The sequence below is a fragment of the Raphanus sativus genome, chromosome 7 (assembly GCF_000801105.2).
Source record: "Raphanus sativus cultivar WK10039 chromosome 7, ASM80110v3, whole genome shotgun sequence".
Taxonomy (NCBI): Eukaryota; Viridiplantae; Streptophyta; class Magnoliopsida; order Brassicales; family Brassicaceae; genus Raphanus; species Raphanus sativus.
Genome location: NC_079517.1, coordinates 5,233,547 through 5,240,252, shown reverse-complemented (window position 1 = coordinate 5,240,252; position 6,706 = coordinate 5,233,547).

The following is a 6,706-nucleotide window of genomic DNA, read 5'->3' as shown; positions in this document are numbered from 1 at the left end:
TCACAAACTATAAATTCTATAAACTGAAATCTAATATTTAATTGTTGATTGCTTGATTGATTGATTGTTGAATATTTCCTTTCTGCTAAAATGGAAAATTTCCTTTTTCTGAAAAATAGAAAGTTTCTTTTTATAAAAATTTCCTTTTCTGAAAAGTTTTCAGCTTATGTTAAATTGCATATTCCATACTGAATTTGAAATAGGAATATTGCTAGAATGCTCACCATTGATCATTGATTGCTTTAAACTGAATTTGGAATCACATAGAAACAATATATAGGATCTCATCCGAATTTTGTTGATTGAATTATCTGAACAAATTGTTTGAGGTTTATTGTTTCATTTTATCACTTAGAATCATTGATTGCTAGGTTGATAAAAATCGATTGCATTAAGGAATAATCATTCAATCGGAACCGTGTGGTTCACTTGCATACATAAATGATGTTTAGGTTGTTAGTAATGATTGTTCATCTAGGTTGCTAGACTGTCTGATTCATTAGGTTGATAGATTTACATTAAATCCGACCTGAACACTTAGAATCATCCTGCTAGGATAGATTAAATGAATTCCAGCCTGGTTCATCTTACTGTGGTCGTGTGACCTAAGGGTCGTAAGACCTGATGCATTATAACCCTGAACATATAGTTTATATTTCATATATCACTTGTCTGAAATTTTTTCTAGTTAGGTCCGCAGGAACCTAGATCACATAAGAACACTTGAAAATTTCTGAGGTTGATATATGATTGCTTAAAGGGATATTTCATGTTGATTGATTAATACTTGTTAGAAATTTTTGTTTTGGTTGGTGTGAACCATTGATATATTGAGTGATAAAATTTCTAAAAGTATTTTCATGTTTGATTGATTATTTGAATGCATGAATTCTAAAAATTGATTGATATGATTCAGATGTCAACCTTGGATTATGATACCCTAAAAATTTCTGGAGAAAATTATCTAGGATGGGCAATGAATATCTCATATATACTATGGACAGAGGGTCTTGGGAAATATATCATCAAGGATGATCATGGAACCAAAAGAACGAAATGGCATTAACAGTAATGAGCCATCATCTCATTGAGGAACTGAGAAATCAGTACCGAGATATAGAGAGCCCCCGATGCCTCTGGACAGAATTAATGTCCAGATACACTAAGGTGTTATTACCAAAGATAAGGCATGAGTGGATGAGCCTCAGATTCCGGGACTATGGGTCTGTGGAAGAATATAATTATACCCTGTCCGAAATAGCTCATAACCTGATATTATGTGGTGAAAAGTTAACAGATGAGGAATTACTTGAAAAGACATTCTCTACAGCAGATCCAAGAGATCTATTTTTACATCATAGAGAGAAATTTTTCACCACATACAATGATCTGTTCTCATACTTATTACAAAGAGAGTGGATGAATCAAATAAAGAATGAGATGAGTGGTTATGAAGCAGATTGTGATGAAAGAGATAATAAATCCGAGGAAGCCACATCCAAAGTGACAGTTGGAGTGGCCGGCTTGACCACAGGCTAAAAGGCCATTTGACATCCTGAAATTTTGCTTTGTTTGTTTGATTTACTTTAAATCTTATTATGTTATATGATTTAGTGTTTTTATGAAAACTTTATTGGAATTTTATTTATTGAATGATTTTTATTTATCTTAGAATTACAAAGCATAAAAATATCCACGAAAAATAAAAATAAAATTCTCCCAATAAATCTTGTTCTAGAAGGATAGTTAGACCACAGCCAAGGCATTGCCTGAAGGGCATTATATACACCCAATTTCGTGGCCCATTGAGTACTAACAAAAATGGTTTCCATATAGAAACAATGGGCAAAAGAGAACAAAATGTTCCTACAGATTTTGAAAGAAAAATCGCCTAAGGCCTTATAAGAAAGTGGTCAAGACTATACCTATATACTCTACTGATTAATACTATGCTAAGATCAGTATGATGAGAGGCAAAAGAGCCATGGTAACCAGTTGGTTAAACATACGAAATTACACTTAATGGCATGACCGGACTAGCCATCCGGATCGATCCAAACTTGATGCAAATAATTGAAAAGCACAAAAGACTTATCCCATAGAATCTCACGTTGTGAAACATGTACACAAGGGAAGCTCATGAGGCTTAACTGTCCCAAGTATCATGAAATGGCATAATGGTTTATAGCATGTTCATGAGGGGGAGAATACACACCCGTGTGGTACATGACCATACTATAAAAACATGAACATGATCCGTGGGACATAGTCTATGACCATGGTAAATTAATACAAAGACAAGCCACGTCCATCATGATAAACCATCCGGTCGAGACCGGGATGGATGGACAGGACGTGGACGCGGTCAACAAAGTTCATACGATCGTACCACGGACGATGAAACAGACCGGGTCGAGAACAGAACCATGGACAATCATTTGGCCGATTTCCTATAATACAAAGGCCACGACCTAATGCTTGGGAACACACTGATATACATGTGTAAAGACAATATGCATCAGGCCATATAAGTGAGCATAGATATTCCCATCTCAGATTGAATACGGGTCACGACCAGACATATGAATCTTAAAGAGATTTAACCACCACATTCATATGTGCTTTCTAAGATAGAAACTGAGATAAGAATTGGGAATATATGTTGGATAGAAGTATGACTTTCTCCCACGAATTTATATGAAACCTTGAGCCAAATATGGGTGATAAGATTAAATGGCCAGGTTCACGGATTGCATGAGTAATCCGACTGTCCAACATCAAAAGTGAGAAAGCTATAAGCTGGATAAAGAGTAAGAGATTGGTATTAACCATCATTGTCTTGGCAAGATCCTCGGACTATAAATATAATCTAAGACGTCCAAAGAATGTGATCAAATAATGCAAAAGCTAGCAGAACTAGATGCCAGACACATTGCCCCGAAAGGAAAGAAAAGAATGACTAAATGTCATACCAGCTTATGCACCACGAAATTTGATGTCCTAAGAGACACAATCAAGTTGCTACATAGTCTATACAAGATAGACCAAAGTGTTCCATAAGATAAAGGAACCTCGGATAGAAAGAAATGAAAAGGTGCACAGAATGATATAAATCCGAGTTCAAAAGGGAACCAGTCCGGACATGGAGATAAGGCTGGCCAGCTAACCATCTAAGGTACCAGACCATGTAGTTTGGGACGCCAAACTGCAAGGAAATAAAGGTCCTAGATAATGAAATCTCAAATCGATTTGGACATGTCTGGAACACAATGGAACCATAAATAAGAGTGTTAACACCACTGATGTATTTACATATAAGAGAACTCATAAAAGAAAGTAGCACTTGAGTATAAGATATAATGCGAGGATCATAAACCCACGAGAGTACTCACAAAGAATAAAATGGACGTGGGGTTTAAAGTAAAGAAAGATGGACGTATTGGCCATAAAACGCCATCAAGTGATAAAACCAGTGAATGGGTCATGTGAGGAAAGTAAACCGTGAGATAAGGACATGGTCACGTGGTCTAAGACGTGCATGTGCCTATTTACAGCATTTGAGCATAGCTGATTACACAAGGTTACTCACAGAGACCGAAAAACAGTTTATAAGGAGATATACTCCTATGTGGTGGATGCTACTACTCAGATTTGAAATTGACAAAGGTCTGGTCATAAGTAAGAGATAAAAACGTAGTAAGCAAGCATATGGATCACTGGATCAAATATTATAAAGGTACCACAAAGATGAGAAAAGAAATTCTCAATGAACAGCATTGTTCCTAAGCTGTTCATGGACTGAATCATTAAGCAGCTGTATAAGTAAAGGATCTGTCTAAGAACAATCCAATTCAGTCCATACATACTTATAAGAAGTACAAAATCCCTTGTGTTTGGAACCAGCCTAAAGAGAGGTTGATACAGTTTATTTCTAGATCTCAAAAGATCAGCTATCATGTAGCAGTCCATAAGCACGCCTAGCAAAGGTCCATACGAACTAAGGACATGGGACTGCATATACAGATATAGCCGTATGAGAGAAGTACCAATCACCATGTGATTGGTCGTGGTCTATGACCCAATGGTCTACGGCAAAGGCTTGATAGCAACACACCAACAACATCTTAGACATCCATCAAAGGTTGTGTGTGTGTATAAACAAGATTGATTCTTAAGACTATGTATATAAGGACTGCAATAACTCATAGCAGAGACCATAGTCGTGGGTATGTGTATGAGATCAGCACGCCCTAAGTAAGATATAAGATGGTCACAGCAAAAAGCGAAGAGAACCATTATGGTTCACGCCAAAGACCATACCAAATCAAAGACTATGTCCGGCTTCTTTCCGGCCGAATCATCCATGAGAGATGACTAATTTTGTTAACCCAAAACGTGGTATGACTTTTGAGGTATCAACTATCAGTATGGATAGTACATATGGCAAGAAAGATTGATTGCCAAGAATAAGGTCCGATGAGTGTACTTGGTTATAGAACCAAAGTCTAATGAGTATGTAAAACTCATTGTAGTAATGATCACTGATCAAGTCATGATCTAAGACACTCATGAGAAAATTATGGACGTGTATAGACAAGGTCTATGACACAATATGGATCGACCAGTTCAGTACATTTTCGATAGTACTTAAGAGAAATATCTCACTGTCCATAAATGACCAGGTCATACTATAGGACGATCCATAAACACTTATGGATGAGATCCAACCAAGTAAAGTGGTTAGTAGTCTAGGAGACATACGTTTTTGGTCAAGGACCATAATGGTCGACCATATTATAAGTTGGACGACATAAGGCACAGTACGTCCAAGTGTTCTTCTGCGAAATTCTAAGAGAAAGAAACACAGACACTCCAAGCTCACTGAATCAATATTTACAAGTCCTTACACGGACATCTTCAGTGATGCATTCATCAGGGGGAGTAGTGTGTGTTGTACTCTTTTTCCTTCACCAAGGTTTTGTCCCACTGGGTTTTCCTGGTAAGGTTTTAATGAGGCAACATGAAGCACACTATGAACTCTGAAACGGTTATGGCGTCCAAGGGGGAGTGTTATAAACCATTGGATGGACGGACATAACCGAACCGTACCGGACAGTACCGGGCGGACGTACCGGACAGACAATACCGAACCGGACCAGACGCATGAGGAAGAAAGGAAGACTTAGACTTTACCATATTTATGTATTAGCATATTTGTATTAGGATATTACTATTTCCATGTATTTCCTATTTCCTATTGGAAATAGGATCTTTCCATTTATCTCTTCCTTGTAACATGTATATATATAGATGCCTATTGGCACATCAATAAGAAGAAATACAAGTTTTACAACAAGCCTATCATTATTGCGAAATTATGGACAACATCGCGCATTATTAACCTAGTTAATTACTCTGTCTGTAAACTATACGTATTAAACTGACTGTATGTAAAGAGGTAAGTTAGATAACACAAGGCAACAGTCACGTGAGTTTCTTTACTACAGTGGATTTTGATTTTGACACATCCGAAATGGTCCTACTGTCCTAGTTTTGTTTTTTTTTTTTTTTTTTTTGACAACAATGAACTACTCTAACGTGATTCCACCGATTCGGAAAGCCAAACCGGAGGTATCGAATCGACATATAACATAGCTGAAGGTGAACTCCTTGCCCCATGAGCAAGCTTGTCCGCCATTGTATTTTGCGCCCTTGGAATATGTCTGATCTTGAAATTAAGAAAGAAAGTCTTACTTCGGCGAAATTCCTCCATGTGCGTAGTAAATGCTGGCCATTCTTCGGGTGAGGACACCATCGTCACCAATTGAGAACAATCCGTAGCAAAAACCACATCTGAGAACTGCAGGGTCTTCATGCACTCCATTGCCCAAATCAGCGCTTCACATTCTGCATGTAAAGGAGATAGGCTACGTCGGAGATTCATTGCCCCCATCATCTTGTCTTCTGAGTTTATCTGTCGGCAGTACCATCCCTGTCCAGTAAACACATCTTGCTCCTTCCAAGATCCATCGACAAAACATACACTGGTTGATCCCAAAGTTTGCCAATCGGTGAGAGACTGAACATTTCCAGTAGGAGGCGGTACCAATAATTGTGTCTCTGTCCATAGTATTTCCTCAAGATCCGCTATCCGCAATATCTCCTGGGGATTCCCATTCCTATTTGTATAGATCTTGTTATTTCTGTTCTTCCAAATATACCACATAATCCAAGGAAAATAGTTTGAATCCATTTCTTTCGGTAGCCTCCAAAATAAGTAATCCAGATTTGTAAAAACTGATGTTGAGGGAAAAACTCCCGGGGGAGACGGGATCCTTGATAGTTTTGTTTTATTTAAGTATCAGATTTGCAAGCCGACGACGTTTGCAAAAGATAGTTCTATGGGGGAGGAGGGGAATAAGCATTTTCTTATAAAGGAATAAGGATTTTATAATATCATAACTTATTGCTCTATGAATATAATGCGGTGTGGCTGGAAATGGAATTTAAAGAAGGATAGAAACGCAACTTTAAGAGGGACGTGAATAAAGTAATAATTATAAGACATGATTTTTACGTAATGACCAATTAAACGTTTTTGCCACCAGAAAGGCATACAAACCTTTTTCAAAAGCATAATTACAAAGCATAAGAGGTAACCTTTTCAAACTATAACATACTTTACTTGTATTGTTTTTTCTTATTT